The sequence below is a fragment of the Acomys russatus genome, chromosome 30, assembly GCF_903995435.1.
Source record: "Acomys russatus chromosome 30, mAcoRus1.1, whole genome shotgun sequence".
Classification (NCBI taxonomy): Eukaryota; Metazoa; Chordata; class Mammalia; order Rodentia; family Muridae; genus Acomys; species Acomys russatus.
This window is the reverse complement of record NC_067166.1, coordinates 25,573,157-25,596,091: the sequence shown is the minus strand read 5'-3', so window position 1 is coordinate 25,596,091 and position 22,935 is coordinate 25,573,157. Positions and strand designations below refer to the sequence as shown.

Here is a 22,935-nt window from a genome sequence, read left to right as displayed (position 1 = left end):
AGTCTTTAAATGATAAGGAATGCTTGCTGTGACCAGCAACTGCCGGTACTCAGCTGCTGAGAGGCACCTGCCAAGATCTCAGGAAACACTGGCCGGCCTCGCCGAATCTCTACGGTTCATCCTTGTACTGATTAGCTGTACGCACTCTTCAAGGTGTTTTGTACCCCATCTAGGAACTGCTGCTTCTGAATTGTTGTCACTGTTCATGGAGAAATATATAAAAAGAGAACAATCCTCAGCCCGATACACATAAGTGGTCCCAAGATCATGGAGTTAATATTTATGCTGTCTCCTTTTTCTGCCACGCAGTCTAGATTCAATTCATCCTGTCGCATCTAGGTTCTGGGATCCAAGTCACAACACCATGTATGTGAACTTTACTACTTTCCATTAAACCTGAGTGTGGTCATGCCAGAAAATGACTGCATGGTTCTCCTATGTGTCAAAAACACTTCTCTGTGTTCTCATTATAGCTCGGTAGCCACCTCTACCCGCCCCCCCCACCACCACCACCGTGAGGACTGGGGTCAATGGCCAGTTTATTGGCATGAGGCATCTAAAGCAATTAGCCATGGCTCAGAGTACATTGAGACTCTCATTTTCTCCTCTCTAATACCCAGGACATTAGACAAAATAGATTCTAAAGACACGGGGAAAAGCATTGGTTTCTCAGAGAGGCAATGGCTTCTTCTACTTCCGGTGTTTGTCTTTCACATTCATATATTCCGAACTAGAGCCGCGGGCCGTAGAGTCGGCTTTGACATAGGGAACGCAGTCTCGTGAAGGGCACCGATGGTGCAGGGCTCTCCTTCAAGAGTCATGTCATTCCAGATAGGGGAGAGGGGGAGGGCTCGTGGCTGAAGGTTGACATTCAAGCTAAGGGTTTGTTACAGAGGAGCAGAGTGAAGGAAAGGCTTCAACTTGCATAGAGCGAGTGGACTTAGTTCTTAAAGTCCCTTGGGAGAAAGGAGGAAGGCGGAAGTCTGAGTTCACCCAGTTAGACTTAGAGACGTTATGTCTGGAGAAGTGGTATGTTTGGCTCGGGCTTTCTGCTTGGCTGCTTCTTTCCTTATATTTCTGGATGAAGTGGATGGTTAGCAGATCGTAAGGAAGAGTGTTCCTGGAAAGGGGGTCACCTAGAAGAACAAGGGCCTAGCCACTTAGGGGTCCTTATTTGGAAATGCCTTGTCTTGGGAGGGAGAGAGAAAGCAGTGACAACAGAAAGACCACTAGATGGAGCTTCTGCAGATGCACCCAGTGGCAGGATGTGGGAGCTCCAACAGCTTTCACCGTACACATCCAGCACTTAGGGGAGGGAGGATCTCAACAGACCTGTGCAGGATCCCGTGCCACTGCATCCACAGAAAGTGGAATTCGCTGATGTCCTGCAGACAGTTAAAACCATGCTCTTCAGAGCACAGGTTAACTCCAGTCAGGGCCAGTGTCCTCGTTCCCAAGTTGTTTCTTTGTGTTGAAGGCACAACAGTTGGTGTCTATTTGACAACAGGGTAGACAACTCCGCAGACTGCTAGCATTAATAAATTGCCACATACTTAGTGGCTTAAAGTGAAGCATGGCATTAACCTTCCTAGATCACAAATCTATTTCAATGTTCTTAAGTCAAGGGATCCAGAGGCCCAAAGCCTCTAGAACTCTACTCCCTTTACAGGTTCTAAAAGCCTCCTCCATGCCTTGGCTCGTGGACTCTTCTAGTTCAGAGGAATGTGCTGCCTCTGGAAGTCGAAGAGTTGTATTTGCTTCTTACTCTCAGGAGGACCAAGGGACACTAACTTACTTTTACTTCTGAGAGACTATCTCAGCATTCCACAGATTCCACCTGATGCCTAATGGCCTGGCCGCCATGGCAGGTGCTTGCAGTGGTCACCCCCAGAGTTGTGCATCTCACCCAGAAATCCAGAGCACTTGTGGCTCACCACATCCACTTAGCACAACATCCGGTAAGTAGACAAATGGCAGAATTCTCTAGAAAGGCATTCAGACTGACGGACTCGGATGGTGCTGCGATGAAGCATAGTGAGGTTTCCCAGAGGTAGAGAAGCAGTGTCCCAAAAGATACTCTGACGACGCCGAGTGACATGCTTTATCTGAGGTCTGCTACCCACTTTTTTAAATGTTATACAGTGAGGACAGAGAATGTTGTCAACATGAGGCCAACTAAAGGTCAATGTGTCTGGTTCCAAATCGCCCCCTGAGCACAGGCACACATGGGGCTGGCTGTCCTCATTGTTGGACAAGGGTTCATAGCCCTCGGGCACAACACGCAAGCGAACACACACGTCTATCAGTTGTCAGAAGTCACTCTGTGCTTTTAGGGGTCTCTGCCCACCTACTTCAAGAACCCTTCTGCAGAGAATTCTTAAAGACCAGTTATTTTACTGATGGGAAGATAAAAGGAGAGCTTTTTACTAAGGACCCACAGGGCTTCCAGAATCCAGATCTTCGTGTTTGCCCTACAATACTTACATAATCACTACAAGCAGGAGTGGTGGCATGCACCTGTAATCCCAACAATTGGGAGGCAGAGGCAGGTGGATGGCTGTGAGTTGGAGGCCAGCCTGGCCTACAGAATGAGTCTGCGACAGCTAGGCTACACAGAGAAACCCTGCCTCAAAAAAAAAAAAGCAAAAAAAAAAAAAAAATAGTGTTTGTAACTGGGTTCGAGCTTCATTGTATTCATGCCTGAGACTGTTTTAAGCACAGCAGTTACTACTGGGGCTCCTGGGATCAGCTGGTAACAATGTATATATGGACCTTGCTGTGATCTGCCAAGGGTGTCTCCACCATAATATTTTGTAGCAATGATTTGATCTTCCAGGAAAGTACCAGAATGTTTACTAGGTCTGTTTTTCTTTTCTTTCTTTCTTTCTTTCTTTCTTTCTTTCTTTCTTTCTTTCTTTCTTTCTTTCTTGTCCAAGTACCTTAACTCTTCCTCTCCAGGCTAAGGACAATATGCCAGTGCTGCCAACCACTAAGCCCTCCCATTCCAATGAGAAATGTTTGAGAATTAATGAAAGAAATTCATAAAAGCTGCTGCCACACTGCGAGATGGGTCTGCTTCTGAATCCAATTTGTTCTTCTCCGACGGAGGAGGACAATGTTGGGACATCGGTGTACGCTCACATTCTGCCTCCAATGCCCCTGAAAGATGCTGAAATTCTCCCCTTCTTACAGTTTTAAGGTTTCCAGGGTAAATTGCTGCATGACTGTTTGGGAACAGACTCAGGGGAGGGAGGTCACTGCTGTATAGACTTTGTAAGTCTTGAGGGACTGTGTAGCCTCTTTCTATGGAGTTCTTGGTCTCATAGGTAAAACTGGGTATGAGACTGTGACGTTAGCTTTCTATCTATGTAGTTTCAATTTTATCAGAGTACCCTGCCCACTCAATGTGCCCACATGAATGCTATGATAATCATCAGCCACCTCAAATGATCTTCCAGGCTCATTCTATCGTGGTATATTTGAATACTGATGCCCGTTATGGGAGTTATGCCCACCTTGCTTCTGCAAGTTTGGCACTCTCATTCGGTGTTTGCTAAAGATACAAGATGCTACTGTCTTCCTCATTCCTGGGAGCCCAGTCATCCCTGAGCTACAGAGAAACACCTACACACTTTTTCCTGGTGTCATTGCTGCTCCTCCATCCCTCACACATTCTTTATTGTCTGGGAAAAATAAAGGGTGCCCTGGGTTTTCCCATGGAACAGAACCAAGGTGAGCGTTCCAATGTCATAGCAAAATCTTTTTCAGCAAGCTCACCTACCTAAGCCTTTCAGTCCCTTCTTTTGTTGTCACCAAGGTATTTCTGATATACCAGGCATGGCTGCCCAGCACATCTCTTTTTCCAAGCTTCTAAGGACTATAGTAACATACTGAAACCATCCTCCAAGGTCTTAACTAAAGTACTAAACCCTGTGTCACAGAACACTGTTCCCACATTTCCACATATGTTTGGTCACCTCTTCAACTACCTTACTTAGAGTCTATTCCTAAAGACACTTTCCTGGTCTCTAGTGGATGTGTGTAAATCATCTCTTTGGGGAACAATTCAGCACTTCTCTTTAGAAACATTACAGGTGTTCATTGCTGGTCTGGTCCCAGTTATTGGTGTGGGAGTGGGAACAAGGAAGTACAGAAATATCTTGAGAAAAAAATAATCTCAGTCTCATTAGACAAAGGGGTACATGTGTGTGGGTATAGTCTCCCACAAGGTGAGGAGGTGTGTCTTCAGGCTACAAGGGTTTAGGAGAATCTGGATGTTCAAACTACTCACCTGAAAGACCAGTAGTTCTTTTTCCAGCTTTCTGTCTTTATTTCGGCCCCAACTCTTCTATCAGGAAGTCAGCTGCTTCTGAACTCTGCCACTGTCACAGTTAAGTATAGAGTCTTATCTTCAAGTGTGTGTGCCTTCCAGCTACAGAAAGAAGGGCTCTTTAGCCTGTTCCCAATAAGTCCACTGACTCTCACATTTCACTGGATGGATGGATGGATGGGTGGATGGATAGATGGATGGATGGATGGGTGGGTGGATGGTGGATAGATGGATGGATCAACTACCCCGAGCCTGTCATCTTCCCTCATCAGTACCCAGTTCCACAGTCCTCCTAATTGCTAGCTCTGCCATGCCAAAGCCAATCACTTCCCTTTTTGTATCCTTCTTAAACTTACCAGAAAGGAATATCATGGCAGCTCAGTGTTTACCTACTGTCAAGACCAGGAATCTTTTTTTTTTTTCTTTTTTCTTTTTTTAATTAATTTATTCTTGTTACATCTCAATGTTTATCCCATCCCTTGTATCCTCCCATTCTTCCTTCCCTCCCATTTTCCCCTTATTCCCCTCCCCTATGACTGTTCCTGAGGGGGATTACCTCCCCCTGTATATGCTCATAGGGTATCAGGTCTCTTCTTGGTATCCTGCTATCCTTCCTCTGAGTGCCACCAGGTCTCCCCCGCCAGGGGACATGGTCAAATGTGAGGCACCAGAGTACGTGAGAAAGTCATATCCCACTCTCCACTCAACTGTGGAGAATGTTCTGACCATTGGCTAGATCTGGGTAGGGGTTTGAAGTTTACAGCCTGTATTGTCCTTGGCTGGTGCCTTAGTTTGAGCTGGACCCCTGGGCCCAAATCTGTCTATCATAATGTTCTACTTGTAGGTTTCTAGGACCCTCTGGATCCTTCTAGTTTGCTATTCTCCCATGCTTCTCTCATCTAGAGTCCCAATAGGATGTCCTCCCCTCTGTCCCAGTTTCCTGGTAAGTGAAGGCTTTCGTGGGACATGCCCCTTGGGCTAGTATGCAGATATAAGTGAGTATATACCATTTGAGTCTTTCTGCTTCTGGGTTAACTCACTCATTATGATAATTTCTAGCTCAATCCATTTATCCACAAATTTCGGGAATTCCTTGTTTTTAATAGCTGAGTAGTATTCCATAGTGTATATGTACCACAGTTTCTTTATCCATTCTTCTACTGAGGGACACTTAGGCTGTTTCCATGTTCTGGCTATTATGAATAAGGCTGCTATGAACATGGTTGAGCAAATTTTCTTGTTGTGTGCTGGAGCATCTTCTGGGTATATTCAAAGGAGTGGAATAGCTGGGTCTTGAGGAAGCCCGATTCCCTTTTTTCTGAGATAGCACCAGATAGATTTCCAAAGTGGCTGTACTAGTTTGCATTCCCACCAGCAATGAAGGAGTGTTCCTCTCTCCCCACATCCAGCATGTGGTGTCACTTGAATTTTTGATCTTAGCCTTTCTGATGGGTGTAAGATGGAATCTCAGAGTTGTTTTGATTTGCATTTCCCTGATGACTAAGGAGGTTGAGCATTTCTTTAAGTGTTTCTCAGCCATTTGATATTCCTCTGTTGAGAATTCTCTGTTTAGTTCCAAGCCCCATTTCTCAATTGGGTTATTTGGTTTGGTGTTGTTTAATTTCTTGAGTTCTTTATATATTTTGGATATTAGACCTTTGTCAGATGTAGGGTTGGTGAAGATCTTTCCCCAGTCTGTAGGCTGTCGCTTTGTTCTCTTGACAGTGTCTCCTGCCTTACAGAAGCTTCTCAGCCTCATGAGAAGACCAGGAATCTTACCTCCATTTGTCTAGTGAAGAATTCCATCCTTGGAGTCAGCATCTCAGGAACCTTCTGGTACCCAAAATGTTTCACTGATTTTTTATAAAAATAGATAATAAGTTAAGGATTATATCAACATTTTGTTTGCTTTGTTTTATTTAAAGCTGAGAAAACGCAGATCGATTAATGTCTTATTCTATTGGCTACTCTGAAACTCAAACCAAGCTAAGCTTAAAATTCACAGCAATTCTGCTTCACACTCTCAAAGCCTCGGATTGCAAGTGTGAGCCCTAATGCCTGGCTAGTGTTGTTGTTGTTGTTGTTGTTGTTTGAGATAGAGTTTCTCTGTGTACCCTTGGATGTCCTAGACCCACTTTGTAAACCAGGCTGGCCTCAAACTCATCGAGATCCACCTGCCTCTGCCTCTCCAAGTGCTGAGATTACAGGCATTTGCCACCATGCCCGGCTAGCTAGTATCTTTTTTTTAACTGTCTGTCTTGCAAGGTCTGGGAGTTACTAACAGGTCAAGCCAGGAGGAGCAAAGGCCAGGAATGTGAGTACAAACTGCAGGTAACCTGATCAAATGACTGTTGAGAAAACGAGGCAAGTCAAGCTGGGCATGGTGGCGCACGCCTTTAATCCGAGCACTCAAGAGGCAGAGGCAGGTGGATCGCTGTGAGTTCGAGGCCAGCATGGGTTACAAAGCAAGTCCAGGACAGCCAAGGCTACACAGAGAAACCCTGTCTCAAAAAAACCAAAAAAAAAAAAAAAAAAAAGAAAGAAAAGAAGAAAAAAAAGAAAAAGAAAAAGAAAAAGAAAAAGAAAAAAGGAAAAAAAAGAAAAAGAAAATGAGGCAAGTCAACCAGTTTTCTTCATGTAATGTGGAACAAACTATGAGTTGAAGGCTGCTGTGGATTTAAAGAGAGATTGTTAAGTTGTGCGACAATCTTCAGAAATAGAAAACCAAATTTCCTCATGAAATGGAACACAATTGCAAGGGTTTGTAGAGGGCACTGCAGACTGGTGGGCACAGACACGATGTGACAGTACGTAACTCATCTGTGTTGTTGATCCAGCAACACCCACGCAGGCACCGGCATGGAGTGGGTGGAGAGGTACTTTTGTGACATCTGAAATGGTACCACCACTTGACTCCTGTAAAGTTATAAAGTTGGAGGTGGCTGCCTTTGGAAAGTCCCGACCCTCCCTGTTTCCTTAAACTAAGACACTCAGGGCTTCTCTAGTTCCCAAGGGATCATTCTTCAAAAAGAAGCCCTAGTAAACCCAAAAGGAATTCTAATTGGCAGGGTTGAGAGAGGAAATGAAATCTAGACAGGGCCTCACTGAGTCATAATTTACACACAGTAAAAATGTGCAAAACTTGGCACACTCTATGTGCAGTTGCATACACTAACTTGTGAACACACTAGATTAATATACAGCCCTACCGTGCCATAGAGTTACCCTCCTACCCTTTAAAAATCAATATCCTGCTTAAAGAATTAATATTATCATTTCTGTACCCATGGACAGTGCTTGTACCACCTCACTCTCCCAACAGAAATGTAAGTGCATTTGGGAGCTGACAATTAAATCTTAGTGGTTTGGGCCAAGAATGTTGCTGAGAGCTTTAAGAAGCCGCTTGTCCATGCTAGACTTAAACTAAGCCATAGTGCAACAATTTGATGTAGCATCCGAAAGGTGCCTGAGGTGTCTGCTGCAGCCCGTAGTGTGACCCACTTAGCAGCTACTACTTCTAACGGGTGTTCGTTCTGCGATAAAATGCAGTTTGTCTTAAGAGGATGTGCTACCATGGCACCAGCTTTTCTAAAGTGATCCGTCAAACTACTAGAGGCCTTCTCCTGGTGGAAGGGATATTCTTTATTAACCAGGCCGGGTGGGCAGTAAACTTAAGCGTCTCTAATCAGAGGGTCTAAATTATATGAATTAAGCAGATCCTGGTCCCCTTCCACAGCCAAATCTCAGAGATAAGTTTCGTTTTGATAGCAAGCTCCCAAACCAACAGGTCCCGAAGAGCTACTTGGACCCTACTGACAACTAGCCCCTTCTACCGCCATGGGGCATTCAAACCTGAAGCAGGAAGTGACTCTGCCTTGATACTCAGTCAAAGCCTAAGAGAGCAGAGTCTGAGAACCTTTATCCTAAGGGGCAGGCTGGGTGGCTTGAAGGGAGGTGACCCTAAGGAGAAGACTGTGTGCAAACCTGGAAGAAGAGGAGAGCTGGGGACACCATCAGCCATTATCATTTGAGTTTGTTAGAGGAAAGAATGTTCACTAATATTTGCTAAAATATAGTGAGGTCAGCCTTACTCAGGGCCTTGAAGTGAGGGTCAGAGGCTCTGCAATAGGGTTTTGCATGGGAATAAGGTGTTGGACTCAGTTCCTTTTACAAGGACAAGTTTTTATGTCCAGCCAAGGAGGGGCTGGGGAAGGGACTCAAAAGATGGAAAATTACCATCCAACATCAGGGCAGAGGGAAATTCTGTTTAATCCAACCTACTGAGATGCTTGCTAGAGACCGGCCAATGTGAGCAGACAGCAAAGGGGGATGGTGGATCTGATCAGCTATCCAAAGTGATGCATTGTGGGCGTCAGCGTCAGAGAGTTCTAGGGAAGGCTGGATCCTTGTAAGGGAGGGTGTGTACTACGGGTACACCCAGGAGAAAGTTCCGAAGCCCGACTAAGGTTTAACTAGGCGAAGAATCTTTGTTCAGCTCTCAGTGTCCTTGATTTGCCACAACAGGATGGCGTTAGAAAGCGCCGCTCTTGGCTCTTGCCTTCCGGCCTCTCCTGTCTTCTCCCCAGCACACACACACACACACACACACACACACACACACACACACACACACTGCCAACTCAGTACTCAGCACTCACCATCAGCAAAATGGCTCCTCAAACTCCTCTGTAGGTACAACCTGCACAGCCTGAGGAATACAGACAGAGTTTTTTTTCTAAGTTTCTCTCCAATTCCGGTCCTGCCCGATGGCGGGGTGTGTTAGTAAGCGACAGGATCCTGGCGAGCACTCATAATCCCAAGGGAACAACTTGATAGAGTCTCTAATTTCTACTTACTGCACAAACAGAACTGAGGATGAGAAAGGGACCAGTTATGACGTGTTTCCTGTGTCCGTCCACATGTCCACTCACTCACGGAAGGACACACGGATCTATGCGCAGCCCAGATGTCTCTGGTCTCTCCTTTGTGCCAGGGACTGGCTAAGTCTCTTCTCCGCGCAGCTTCTGTTATTCCTCCCATCACTAAATCCCGAGGCTGAATTCCCTCTGGGGAAGCAGACAGGAAACCACCCGCAAGGGCTGACTTCTAATATCCCTTCCAGGTTTAACAGAAAGCATTCCAGCAGCCAGTCCTTCTGTAAGCACAGCTCTTCGTCACTCTCAATTCGATTCCTTCCATTGGGGCAATCTCGTAGGTTTGTAGCAAGGCCTCCAGACTCTACGGAGCAGGAGCCACCATTACTCCACCATTTAATAGATAACCAACCGACCATTCTGAGACTTGAAAATCTATTTACTGGCACACAAGTGTAGTTCACGGGTTTTCCAAAAGATGGCAGTACAGCACTTTGTGCTCCATCATATTGCATGTCTTTTGTAATTCTACTAAATTATAAAACATACTGAAGAGAAACTTTATCATGAGAGAATGGAAAATATTATTTTTCTTTTATGTTATTCTGTTGTTGATACAGGAGTTTTTGTAAGTAAATATCTCACATAGTCTAGATATTTTAAAGCATACAAAGTATTCTAATTTATATAATTTAATCCTGACACAATCCTATGTGATAGTAGTTATTTTCATTTTGTACAACAATAAGTTGAGAAATTAATTATACACTAATTCAAGGCTATTCATCTGGCAAATATGTAGAGACAGTTTCCAAAAACATAAAATTATTTCCAACACACATCAGTTTAGCGAAAAGCAATTATCTACGTGTCCACTTTTTAAGTTTCACGGAGCAGTATGAGCCAGAAGATATTTGGGGTTAAAATCACAGAATTTGGAACTAAAGTTGTCTTATAAGAATGATGACCTGCCAATCCTGCTTGGCTAGCAACTTTGCCAGTCTTATTTTGAACCTTAGAAGAATCTAATTTTTTCAGTTCCTGGAGATCTCCTTAAGTCCCAAGTACAGGAGCATCTGGTCACAGGGTGGCACCCAGTGTGTCTACGAAAGTTCTACCAAGTGGTGCCTTTTGCTTAACCCTGTTGAGTATGCATGAAAGAGTAGCTCAGCTTAGTGTTGTGTTTAAGGGGTAGAGGCAAGTCTTTCTTGCTGTCTCCTAGATAAGACACGAGGCATAGCCGTGAGACTCCCTCTTGATTCCAGGCTCCACGACTCAGCCCATTTGAACATTTCCCAGCAGAGCCTCAGTTTGGTTCAAGCTCATTGGTTTTACAATTCTCTTTGGAGACAGCAAAGCACAGAAGTGAGATACCGTGTGCTTGGAAGAGGCCTTTCTTGCCTCACATCTAACGCAAAATAAAACAAAGCAAGCCTCTTCAAATCTCAGAGACTTCAGTGCTCATGAGTGTTGCAAATACGACAGACAAATGGGCTGCCATTCCTTTCATCACCCTGGAAAGCATCCTGATGGTTGAAGAGTAAAACGCCCCTGGGCTTAGAGAAGCAGAGTGGGTGCTCTGAAAGTTTGAAGTAAAAAGATCCATTTGCTTGCTCGGATGACATGGATACAGATGTGGGGAAACAAAAGGCGCTGGACACAATGGCCCATGTGCCTCTGTAATTCTACCTCATTCTGTCACACTCCAGGAACAAAGGAACTAATTAAATGTGCTTGCAACCCTGGTAAAACTCATTACGTCATCAAAAACAAGAGAGAGAGGCAGAGAGACAGAGCTGGGGTTTGGGGGTGACACGCATGACAAGACATGAAGTAGGAGATTAATTGGGAAGAAGCAGAACAGAGGATGGGGAAAACAAGGGAGAAAAGCAGGAAGGAATGTGCTCACATAGTTATTTAATGTGTACGAAAATCTCATAATGATATCTATTGTGCACAATTAATATCTACTGATAAAAATGATAAAAAGAAAGAAAGTAAGGAGACTAGATGGAAAATAGATGGAAATAAAATATCCAATGCCTTCATTTAAAAAAAAAAAAAACAGAAACTGATCATTGGTGACCTATACAACACCTAGAATTTAAAATGTCTGAGAACGGCAATCAGCAAAGGAGAAGCAATGGCTGAGTAGCATCTGCGGGGAGCCCATTGCTGTCAACTGTTAAAGCGGATGGTGTTTCTCTAATCCCCCTTGGATGTATCTTATGTTCTTCTCTTTCTTTTCAGTGTCCCCTTCCAGAAATGCTGTCTCTCAGAGACTTCCCCCTCAATCTTGTCCCCAAAGTGACATTAGCTCACAACCCTCGCAGGGAGTTGGTTATACCAGTTCTGAGGCAAACTGTGACTCTCCCACGAGCTCCTTCCCTTACGTTGTGCTGCTGCCTCGGCTGATGGAGGCTGTGGCTAACGAACTTGTGTGGGGTCCTCTACAGCTTGCCTGGGGCCTCTTGCCCCTTGCTGTTGATTTGGTCCATGGTGGCTTTCCCACACCAGTGTAACTGCCTAAAACCGTGCCTGTCAACCTACGCGTCTGGACCCTTCTAGGAAGTCAAGTGACCTTTTCACTGGGGTTATCTAAAACCTTTGGATATTTACATTACAACTCATAACAGTAGCAAAGTTACCGGTACAGTGTAGCAACAAAATAGGTATGGATGGGCGTTCATCACACCATGAGGAAATGTATTAAAAGGGCATGGAGTTAGGAAGGCTAAGAACAACTGTTCTAAAAATCTAGCTGTAATTCTTGCTTGCTGCCTGTAACAAGGCAGTACAGCAAGTCGCAGGTCCAACTTACGTGAGGACAGAAGAGATCAGAAAGAAAACAACCCAAGTGAAACTCTGATTACTTTTTCTTTCTTCTCCCCAATCAATTAAGTCCTCAGGCAGGGAGCCAGTCTGTCATTACAGCCCAATTGAAGGGTGGAAGGAAGTAAGAAAGTCCCCTCCAGATGAAGGACCAGAAAAGAGGCAAGTTCTAACAAGCCTGGAGGAAGTGGCAATTTGTCCCTTTCAGCCTCCAGGAGATTTTTGAAGAGGGGGAAAATAAAACTCAGGAAGGGGAGACTTGTGTCTACTACCTCTTGCCTTTTGGACAAAAAGTCACTGGAGAGAAAGATAAGCTGGGCAGAGTGGAGGGACAGCTCCAGCCATGAGAGGCAACCACTGAGCCTTGCATTATGTAGTTCCCAGGGCCACCTGTCTCTAAACAATTCCAAGCACCTACTTCCAAATTAAAATCATCACAGAGAGAAAGCCTTGCCTGGAGTTCCCTGGCCCACGATGCTCAGAGGGACTGGGTAGGGAAGAAAAGTACTTATGAGATTACATTAGCTGCTTAAAAAAAAAAAAAAAAAAAAGTCAACTAGCTGCGCTAGATTTGCACTTTGGCCTTTGGCTGATAGGATGAATAAATGGGTCCTTGTGCTGTAGCAGTTGATAGAAAGATGTTTTGTGTGTTGGTAATTCCGCAAATAGATCTTTTGATAAATTACCTAATCAGCTAACTGCTCATCCATAAATCACTTTTTGGGTAAACTGGTGCTCAGCAAATTGGCTTTTCAGCAAACTAGTCTTATGATAAATTGCTTTCACATGAATTGATCTGTCTCAGCCTAAAGGTAGGAGAGTGCAGAACCGCTGCTCCCATGGTGTTTATTTGGACTCTAGGTGGTCTTCGCAGCTCAAATTTTGCACTAGCTGGGAACACTTCAAAAACACATCTATATTGCTTTTAGACCAGCACCTGCAGCTTCCGTTCTGGCAAAAGCATGAAATCTAATGAGCTACGCATGATGAAGCACAAATCTGAAATGAGTGCCTCTTGGCATACAGCTCCAGTCTTTCCAGAATGTGTCTAGGCCTGGCCAGAATGGAAAGGGGAAGAAAAATAAGTGGGATAGAGTTATAGGGAGCAACAGGGGAAATGGGAAAATGCAAACAGGCCCAAAGGCAACTCGAGCTGATGGCATAGAAAATTTGCTGAAAGAGTGTAAGTCTCGTTCACTTAAAGCTTGCCTGCCTTGAGCTCACTTTGCCATAACGGTCTCTACTTTAAATCACTGTATTTTTCCACAGTACGGAAGGTGTTTCTCATGGCTAAACTTTATTGGCCTATGGCTTTCACTATTGAAGCATGTTAGTGTAAGTTCAAGCTGATGTGTCCTCAGAAACAATGGTCACAGAATGACCTTATAACCCAAACCACCCTGATGTCAATCTCCACAGTGTCTCTACTTGATTTGTTTGGTTTTATCTTCTGGATCCTGCCCTCCCAAACCTGTGTTCAACTTACTGTTTCTCAGGCTGCTCTGACCCCAACAACCACATGGAAGCAGGTATCAACTTCTTTAGCCCACACTGATGTCTCCATATTCTGGAAACTACCAACACTAACGGCCTGTGTCCTTCATTTGCCTTTCAATTCCACACACCTCATATTTCACTTATTTCGTCTGTGTGCCTCACCAAAGACCATGAGCTTCTAATCTTGAGGTGTCCCCTTAGATGTCCTTATATTCCAACATCTTGTCTGTGATAAGGACACACCCACGTCCACCCTGACAAAGGTTTATGGAACTGGATGGAATTTTCATCTGTAATTTAAACCCTTTGCTCTCATGTAAGGAAATAAGTGGCTTGTTCATATGCTTAAAATAGACCCCACACCAAACCATTTAGCAGAAAGAATGCTTTCAAAAGGATTTTTTATAATGATGGGAAAATGTGGTATTCAGAAATGGAACTAAATTGGTTTTATTGAAAAACAACTTTGGAACATAATATTCCTACCAATTTTTTGGGACATAACACACAGACCCAGAGTGGTAGGTGTTTGTAAAAAATAAATAATTTATTATTACATTACAAAATAAATTTGGGTTCCAAATGAAATATTAAATACAAGTACGTTATCCAATCTTAGGGACAAACATGACAGAATTCAAGGCAAGATATCAGGAGTCTGTCCTTGTGGCATGGGAGGTTGGATATGGTTTAGATTTTGTTTTATTTTGTTGAAAAACTGAATGTGATACTGGGGTGAATGAAAATGAATAAATACATAGTAGTAAACAAAGATCAGAAAATAAAATCACATTTATGAAATACACTTGTATAGATTTGTCTGTTTTGATCCTTTTCCTTTCTCTGTTGAGAGAACAACTCACTGCGTACCCCCAAGTTGCTCTTGAACTTAGGATCTGGCTCAGTCTCAACAGTACTGAGATTGCAGGTACCTGTCACCACACCCAGTGAGGACCATCTTTAAGTAGTAAGTATCCATATTTCCTTAATTACACTTAAGGCATTGGCTGGCACTTAAGCTGGTGTATACCCCAAGGATATAATTATTACAGTAAGAAGCTTCCTTTTGCTTTATTGAGATTACTTAGCCCTTAAGTTATAGAATTTTTTTGGAAACCTCAACCAAAGGTGTGGATAAATAAATTTAACAGTAAAAGAAACATAGCCAACAAAAGACACAAACTTTTTTGTAAACATTGTCTTATCTGTATGACTATTATGAATGCTTAGATGCATATATGTCAAAATGTTTCAGTATGCATTTAGAGACCTGGATATAAACAGAAGAAAGAGCTGACAAGCTGAAAACTGGAACTTCGGGATCACAGACAATTCCCCCAACCCCCATGAGTATTGTAATATTACTTGACTTTTTAAGTATCCATTTACTGCTACAAACCAATAAAATGTTGACAAAAGTGTGAGAGGCTTACACTGCCTGCAGTCTCTTGGGTGGTGGGTGATCTTAGCTGTAGGCTGGAGGTGGTTTGAAACTCTTGTTGAATACACATCTTTTCTCTGGGGCTATTTTCCACAGACAGCTGGTCTGATTGAAGTTAGCAATGTCCATGGTTGTTCAACCAACATGCTTGTGTAAGCGTATTTTTGGGAGGCATGGGGATTATCTGTAGAATTAAACAGACTTAGCCACTACAATAAAGGCTGTTGAGGAGATGCAGAAGAGCACACTTTCACTTCCCCTTACAAACCCATTTTCAGCAGGTGCACATACTACAGGAATACTTGAAAAAGTAAAGCCCGTTTCTCCACTGTAACCAACTAAGACTCCCTTCTGAGATGTAACTAGGCACTTCCCACAGGACCAGGGCCATCTTCATCTTTGTTTCTCCCACATAACAGTACACGGTGCTTTAGACATATGCGATTGTCAGTAGTCACTGAACGGACATGGATCTGTGTCGTAGTCTCTGCACACCCATCACATTACCCTCCAACCGGAACTGCTCTGACTTTTGATCTCACGTTAGTCCAACCAATGAGTGAGGTGCCTTTCCAGGAGCTAAAAATCACAAGGGATGAAAAGGTCATCAAGGCACCTGCTCTTCCTTCTCTCTCTAAGTCACACCGCGCTCCCGGGGCTATCCTTCTTGACAGATTAAAATAGCAACTCCTTCTCCCTGTGTCTTCAGAAGTAGGGGAGCTAACAGCTTCTGTCTTATAGCACATTCAGGCTGCTAAGAACAAAGCACCATCAATGCTTAGAGGAGGCTTAGAAATAACAGAATCCGCTCCCCTCCCCCCTCAGAGTTCCAGAGGCTGAAAGCTCAAGGTCAGAATAAAACATGGTCAGGTCCAGACGAAGAACCTCCTCCTGGGTTGCAGACCACAGGGTTGTAGAAACGTGGTGGAAGAAGAAAGCACATCCTCTTCCCTTTCTCCTCCCCACTCACACCCACCCCTTCGTCTCACTATGTCGACTGCTAAGCTGGCATCAAACTCACAAAGATTCCTGCCTCTGCCTCCCAAATGCTGGCATTAAAGAAATGTAGCACCAGGCTCAACCCAAGAGGTCGCTTCCTATGAGAATGCTGATCTTTTTCACTCTTTTCACTACCCAAGCCCCTTCTAAAGGCCTGACCTCCTATGTCTGACAGTGGAGTCAGGATTTCAGTATGAATGCCAAGGGAAGAACACGTGCCTTCCCATACTTCCACCTGTGCTGCTCCGCCTTTTCTGAACCCACACATCAGGAAGTGGTCCTGTCTTTACTTTGCTTCCAGTTACTTTTTGGTTCTTCTTACTTCCTCTTCTACTCCCTGCTCATACGGTAACAGATGTAATGTGTGTCTAATGTTCGTAGTCATCCTAATTCAAGAAATCCTTATAGTACAGGACACTATGGCAAGCAACATGAGCTTATGAAAATTAAGTCTTACCTTTAATAGCCAAGTCCAGGAAGAATACTGAGAAGAAACACAAAGGATTATATATTCAATATACAGAGGAATTTTAGTCATCATGGAAAATGTAAACTACTAAAATAAAATGACAGATTCAGAGGGAGCAGACAACTTTCAAATTTACCTGTTTCCCACCTTTTCACTGAAGTAGCTCTTTCATGGAGTGAGTGACTGGGTTTATGGTTGCTTTGCCCTGTGTCAAAGCTGAGCTATTAACAATTACCTTCATAAACATATTTTTGGATCTGAGACTCATCTCAACACCCATGTGAAACATATTTAAGGCATTGGAAGCTTGATTTGGAGTGATAAAATAGATGCTAAAGGCCTGGATCTGTACTCATGGTTTCCTAAGCTTCCCATTTAAAAGAGCAGGCAACAGGAAGAAATTGAGAGTATATAGAAATTGAAGCATCCAGGACAAAAGGAAAGAAAACAATGATTTTGTTTCCTTTACTTTAAGCTCCTCCACTCTGTATCGAGTGCTCATGGCATGCTGTTGAGAGAGGAATGGAATCTGTAGGCCAGAAGTTTTTTTTTTAAGTTCCACACCAGGCCTGCATGAGTCACCAGTTAAGAGCCTGAATTCCTCCCCTGGCTTTCATTTTATATTTCATTATTTTTTAGCACTCAGAATAGCAGAGTTTCACTATGCCACTTCCATGTATGTACATCATCCTGTTTCAATTATGTTCAACCTCCCATTCCCATCTCTTGTCCCCCTTCCTCCCTCCCACTTGTCCTCTTCTTCTCTTCTGGGGTAATTGCTTGGATTCACATCTGGCCCCTGCACTTCCTGAGATGAGATCTCCTTAGCATCTTCTTGCTTCGGTTGTTTTGTCAATAAGTGAAGATAGCAGGGCCATAGTGAATATTAGATGAGTCAACAGAGTGAAGAATTCATGTTAATACATGCTGTGCTGTTGTTTTATTTGGAAAACATATAAAGCCATTATGAAATGCTTCCGCTGAATCAGGCTTGCTCTGGTCCAATGACTGACTTCCTATAATGTAGTCAGGGAAACTTTTTTCAACTCTTCCTGTCAACTGTCTCTGTCCTCGTTTATTTTCTGAGATGGTTCATAATCGGATAAAACAACAGGAGGCATAGCACACCTTAATGCTAAGAATCCTTCAAACGGTAAGCTACAGATGGCTCAAAGAGCGAAGAGCTCATGTTGACTGGGAGGAGGCTGGTAGAATCCTTGTGAAGCAAGCATTTGATACGGGACATGAGAAAGTCAGCGGGCCTTAGAGGACTGGGGAGACAGAAGATGTCTGTCCTCCTAGGAAACCGGTTTTAGTTACCAGGATATGCTTGTTCTTTCTTTGTGCCAGGGTACTCTTTCTAAAAGCACTTAATCTTCCCAAGGCCAGTGCTAATAGGCACTGATGTTGTCTTTTATGGGAGGAAACAAAAAAAAAAAAAAAAAAAAGACAGAAAACCAAATAAAGGTTATATAACCATGTTGCAAACTGGAAGTGCTTTCCGTTCCACTTTACCAGAATCTCATCAAAGACTGTGAGGTCACAAATGTGCAAGTGTGTATGTGTGTATGGGGGGGTGTACTTGTGCATGTGTGTGTGTGTGCGCGCGCGCGCGCGCGTGCGTGCACGTGCCTGTGCATGTGCACAAACATGTGTGTGCATGTCTGTGTTTGTGTGTGCATGTGTGTGAGGGTGCCAGGGCGTGGTGTGTTTCAGTGTCTGTGTGCCTATCTGTGTTCACATGCCAGTCTTTTTCTTCTTGCTTCTGAGGCATCTTAAATGGGAAGAGCACCTTGTCACATATACTCTTTGAATCCATTTTGCATCAGGGCTGCTTCTCTCTGTCTCTATGAGTTTCTCCATGGAAAGTCATTTACTTTTCTATGGGCTGATGCCAAGACCCGTGGCCTATCACCCCCCTTGAAAAGACATTGTGGCTATATTCTAAGGATCTTGTCTGCAAGTCAGGATTCTCGATCCAGAGACAATGGCCCCCGATGAGATGGAGCCTGAAGGCGTCATCGAGAGTGACTGGAGTGAGATTGTGGATAGCTTCAATGACATAAATCTCTCAGAATCCCTCCTCCATGGTGTTTATGCCTATGGTTATGAGAAGCCCTCTGCCATCCAGCAGCGAGTTGCTCTTCCTTGTATCAGGGTTAGGATGTGATTGCTCAAGGCCCTTCTAGGACTGGGAAGACAGCTACATTTGCCACATCAAGTCTGCGGCAGATCGAGTTAGATCTGGAGGCTCCTCAGGCTCTGGTTCTGCCACCCACTCGTGAATTGGCTCAGCAGACACAGAAGACCGTTATGGCATTAGGAGACTACATGGGTACCTCTTGTCATGCCTGTGTTGGGGGGAACCAGCGTGGGTGCTGAGGTGCAGATGCTGCAAATGGAAGCTCCCCCATATCATTGTGGGCACCCCTGGCTGCACGCTTGATATGCTTAACCAGAGATGCCTGTCCCCTAAATATATCAAGATGTTTGTGCTGGATGAAGCAGATGATGAAATGTTAAGCTGTGGGTTCAAGGACCAAAAGCTTAACAGTAACACACAGGTAGTTTTGTTGTCTGCTACAGTGCCTTCTGACGTCCTTGAGGTGACCAAGAAGTTCAGGAGAGACCCCATTCGGATTCTTGTCAAGAAGGAAGAGTTAACCGTGGAGGGTATCTTCCAATTCCACATCAATGTGGAATGAGAGGAGTGGAAGCCTGATACATTGTGTGACTCGTATGAAACACTGTCACCCAGGCAGTCATCTTTATTAATAGCAGAAGGCAGATGGACTGGCTGATAGCCATCAATTATGACCTTCCCACCAACAGGGAAAACTACATCCACAGAATTGGTCCAGGTGGTAGGTTTGGCCATAAGGGTGTGGCTAGTAACATGTTGGCAGAAGAAGACAAGAGGACTCTTTGAGACACTGAGACTTTCTAAACACCTCCATTGAAGAGATGCTCCTCAGTGTTGCTGACCTCACTTGAGGGGTTCTTCTGCTACCTGGCCCTAGCCACAGTTCAGTCCTAGAGGGCTGAGGAACAGCTTGAGGGGAGAGGGATGGGAACCAAGGGATGGGCATCTTGTTTGATTTGTTTTGTTTTGTTTTTGTTTTTATTTTCCTCTCTCTTTGAATAAATGTCACTTTTTGAGGCAAAAAATAAAAAATAAAAATAGAAAAGATATTGTGGGGTCAGCAAAATGGTGTGAGATGGGAGTTCCCATAGCCCTGACTGGTTTTACCTCTCCCATAATCACGCCCACAAGTTTGTTCTGGCCAATTAAATCCACACAACAGAACAGCACAATTTATGGTTATTAAGCACTCATGATTTTAGATGTCATTGGACAACTTCTCCATTGGGAATTTTTTCACATCTTCATGTCAGACTTTTCACTTTTGCCCAATCCCTGACCCCTTTCTGGGTCTGCATAAAGAGTGTTCCCATCCTGAATGCAGGGCAGCTTTACACATCACCCGCCTCTTTAATGTGAACCCTGCCGTGACGATTGCTCTTCCAGCCCTTGATCAGCTTGTAAAGGCATTTTCCTAAGCAAAACCCTTTTTCCTCTCCTTTAAAAAAAAAAAAAAAAAAAAAAAAAAAAAAAAAAAACCTATTCTAGTGCCAGGTGCAAAATGGGCCACACATGTGATGAGATGGAATCCTCAGAGGGAAACTGTAATTGAACTGGAATGCCTCAACCGGGTAGCTGTGTGCCACTGGAGACAGAAACAAGTAGAAGAGTGGCTTTGTTTACTCACTGAGAGAATGGCCTCAGGCAAAACCAGCAGAGGGCCAGAGAAAGCAAGATACAGGGCGTGGAAGCCAGTTGTGGATGTGGAAATTGGAACCCCAGCCCCTCGCTTGAGTCAACACGGAACTCTAGGGCAAGAATGGGAGGATACAAGGGATGGGATAACCATTGAGATGTAACAAGAATAAATTAATAAAATAAAATAAAAAGAAAAAAGAAAATCATAAATAAAAAAAAAAGAAAAAAAGAAAAAGAAAAAAAGAATAACATCACAGAGCTGACTGGAAACAAGAAGCCCGGCCATTGTTCTCCTGTGTGAAACATGGGCCAGCAGCTCCTGATGGCCTGGGATAGTTCGTGAGAGTGTGCTCTGCTGTGGGTGGTTGCCAACTAACAAGCAGAGGCTCTAGATGAGGTATGCACCAGCCAGGTGACAGGGAGTGGAAACAGGACCACAATGTCCAACACCTGTGTGAATGAATATAGGGTTTCTAAGTCGAAGTCTAGAGCTGGTCATACTCAAGAAAACGTCAGATACACACCACATTGCATCCCTCCAAAGTTGCTTTCTCTTATTCTTTTCCTCTGTAACTCAGTTCAAATTTGTTAGCCCTTCACGTTTGTGGCATTTTGTGTCCTAACTTTAAATCACTATGTACGTTTGCTGTTCTCAAATGGCAATGCTGAGTGCTTCTTGGTTGCACGGTAGGAAAGATGAGGGTCTCACTATGAGTTTCTGTCAGATAGCGTAAGTTCACGTCAGGAGGCTGACATATATGTTCTAGGCACGGCTGAGTTCTGATTGTCTAAATGGCTAGTAGTCGGATTGATCCAAACTCTGGCGGCAAAGCAGGGGCCACATATTTGCAGACATTTTCCCACGCTGGCCAAAGAAATGAGTGTTCTGTCCATTTAGAAGCAGCTTTTCTTCTAAACGAATGTTTGACAGTGCCCTATTCATCCGGTAATTGCAGATAAAACAATCCCAATACTCAATAGTTTTGCATAACAACAACAACAACAAAGAGACTAAAAAGGACGTGTGCGGTTGTGCTGCCGAGAACTAGAGCCAAGATCTGTCAGTTGCAAAACAACAATTAAACTAATTCTGAGGAAAAGTCAAGGTGATTTCAAGGATGTGAAAACTCCTCGGACACCCATGACTAGAAATGATAGCAGGCTAGAATGTCATGTTTCCATTTTTCAGGCATGGTGTGGCTCCATCATCCTGGATTCTACTTCCTACTCCAGTTACCATGGTTTCCAGGGCATCATTATAGTCTCACCTCACACACAGCTGTGAGTTCCTACTCCATGTTAGGCTACTAAAGCCTGAAATGACCTCCTGGGATTCTCAGTTCAAGTGCTTGAGAAAGGGAATCTGGTTGGGTAAGATGACTCCTTCCAGGTCACCGGATGCTGGACAGAGTGAGGAGAGTTCTGCTGTCTCAGTCAGTAAGTCAAATTGGATAGCAGGGCTACGAATGGAATGGCATTTATGGTACATAGCATGTGCTAATCTCCAGCATTAGATGCCTGTGCTGGGTGCAAAGGAGTTTGTTCTGCTATATCCTGAGGTCGAGATGATAAAAGTACATGAACAAATGAATCGGTTATTTAATTCACATGAGATCTATTTTCAGATTACTATATACAAATGATATGGGTGGGGTCAACAGGCTACTGTGAGAACAGCTGGAAAAAAATAGAAATTTTGGTCTCTGTCTCTTCAGTGATACAGGATGACATCTAAAATATTAAGGGAAAAAGTCCACAATTTTCTCCAGATGTCACTTTTTTTTTTTTCAGGATTGCTGATGTTGAAACTAAGATGTTGGATTCTATTCAGCTAAGTCTTTGTGGTCTCAGCCAGCTTTCTGGAGCCCCAAGATGGCGTCTGCATTACAGTCTACCATATGACTTAGAGGAACAGTGTTCCTCTGTGTTACATATAGTATATCTGAAAAATGTTTAGGAGGGCCAAAGCTAATAGCAATACTTGAAATTTCATCATCATTAAAAAAAAAAAAAAACCACTCACACCTTCATGGATTCCTAAATTGTATTCTCCATTGAAAGAAGTAGCACATCTTGGGAATGGTTTGTTCCAGGAAGGCTCAAGTTGATATTTGGCATCTTATCTGAAAAAGTAATAGTGTTGGGGGGAATGGTCTGATGTATTTTGATGCTAATTCGTGCTTACTGTCTCTGTAGCCAACCTTTTGCTTAATAAAAAGCCATCTCACCTGGCCAAGGCAAAGGAGATAGGTGGGGCTATGAGAGAGAGGAATTCTGGGAAGAAGAAAAAACCGCCACCAGGAGAAAGGAGACCTGAAGGGAAGAAATGAAGGCCATCATGGGTTAGCTGGAGGAGTAACACATGGCCAGCGTGGATGGAGAATCTGGCCCAGATGAAGAACATTAACAAGTATACGGGATTATAGATGGGAGGTAGCTTGATAGAAATTATTAGAAGCAGGTGGCATGGGGTTGGGGCAGGGATCCCATGCCTGAGGCCCCACTATGGAAAGTAGTTTAGAGGATTGATATCTGCCCTGCCCCAGGTTAAATAAGGCTATTTTAAAATATAACAAGTGTCTGTGTCTTAATTGATTGCTAACCGGGCCTACAGATAATACAGGTAATACAGATAAAATTTTAAAACAATATAATACAGTGCAAAACAAAACCAAAAACCAAGCCGAAGACCTGATGACATCATGCCAATGG

The 22,935-nt window shown here is 43.7% G+C and overlaps 1 pseudogene; it reads left to right on the top strand.

Annotated features, from left to right (window-relative positions):
• Positions 1-3,066: 3,066 nt before the first annotated feature.
• Positions 3,067-19,436, top strand: LOC127212396 (eukaryotic initiation factor 4A-I-like; annotated as a pseudogene).
• Positions 19,437-22,935: the final 3,499 nt, after the last annotated feature.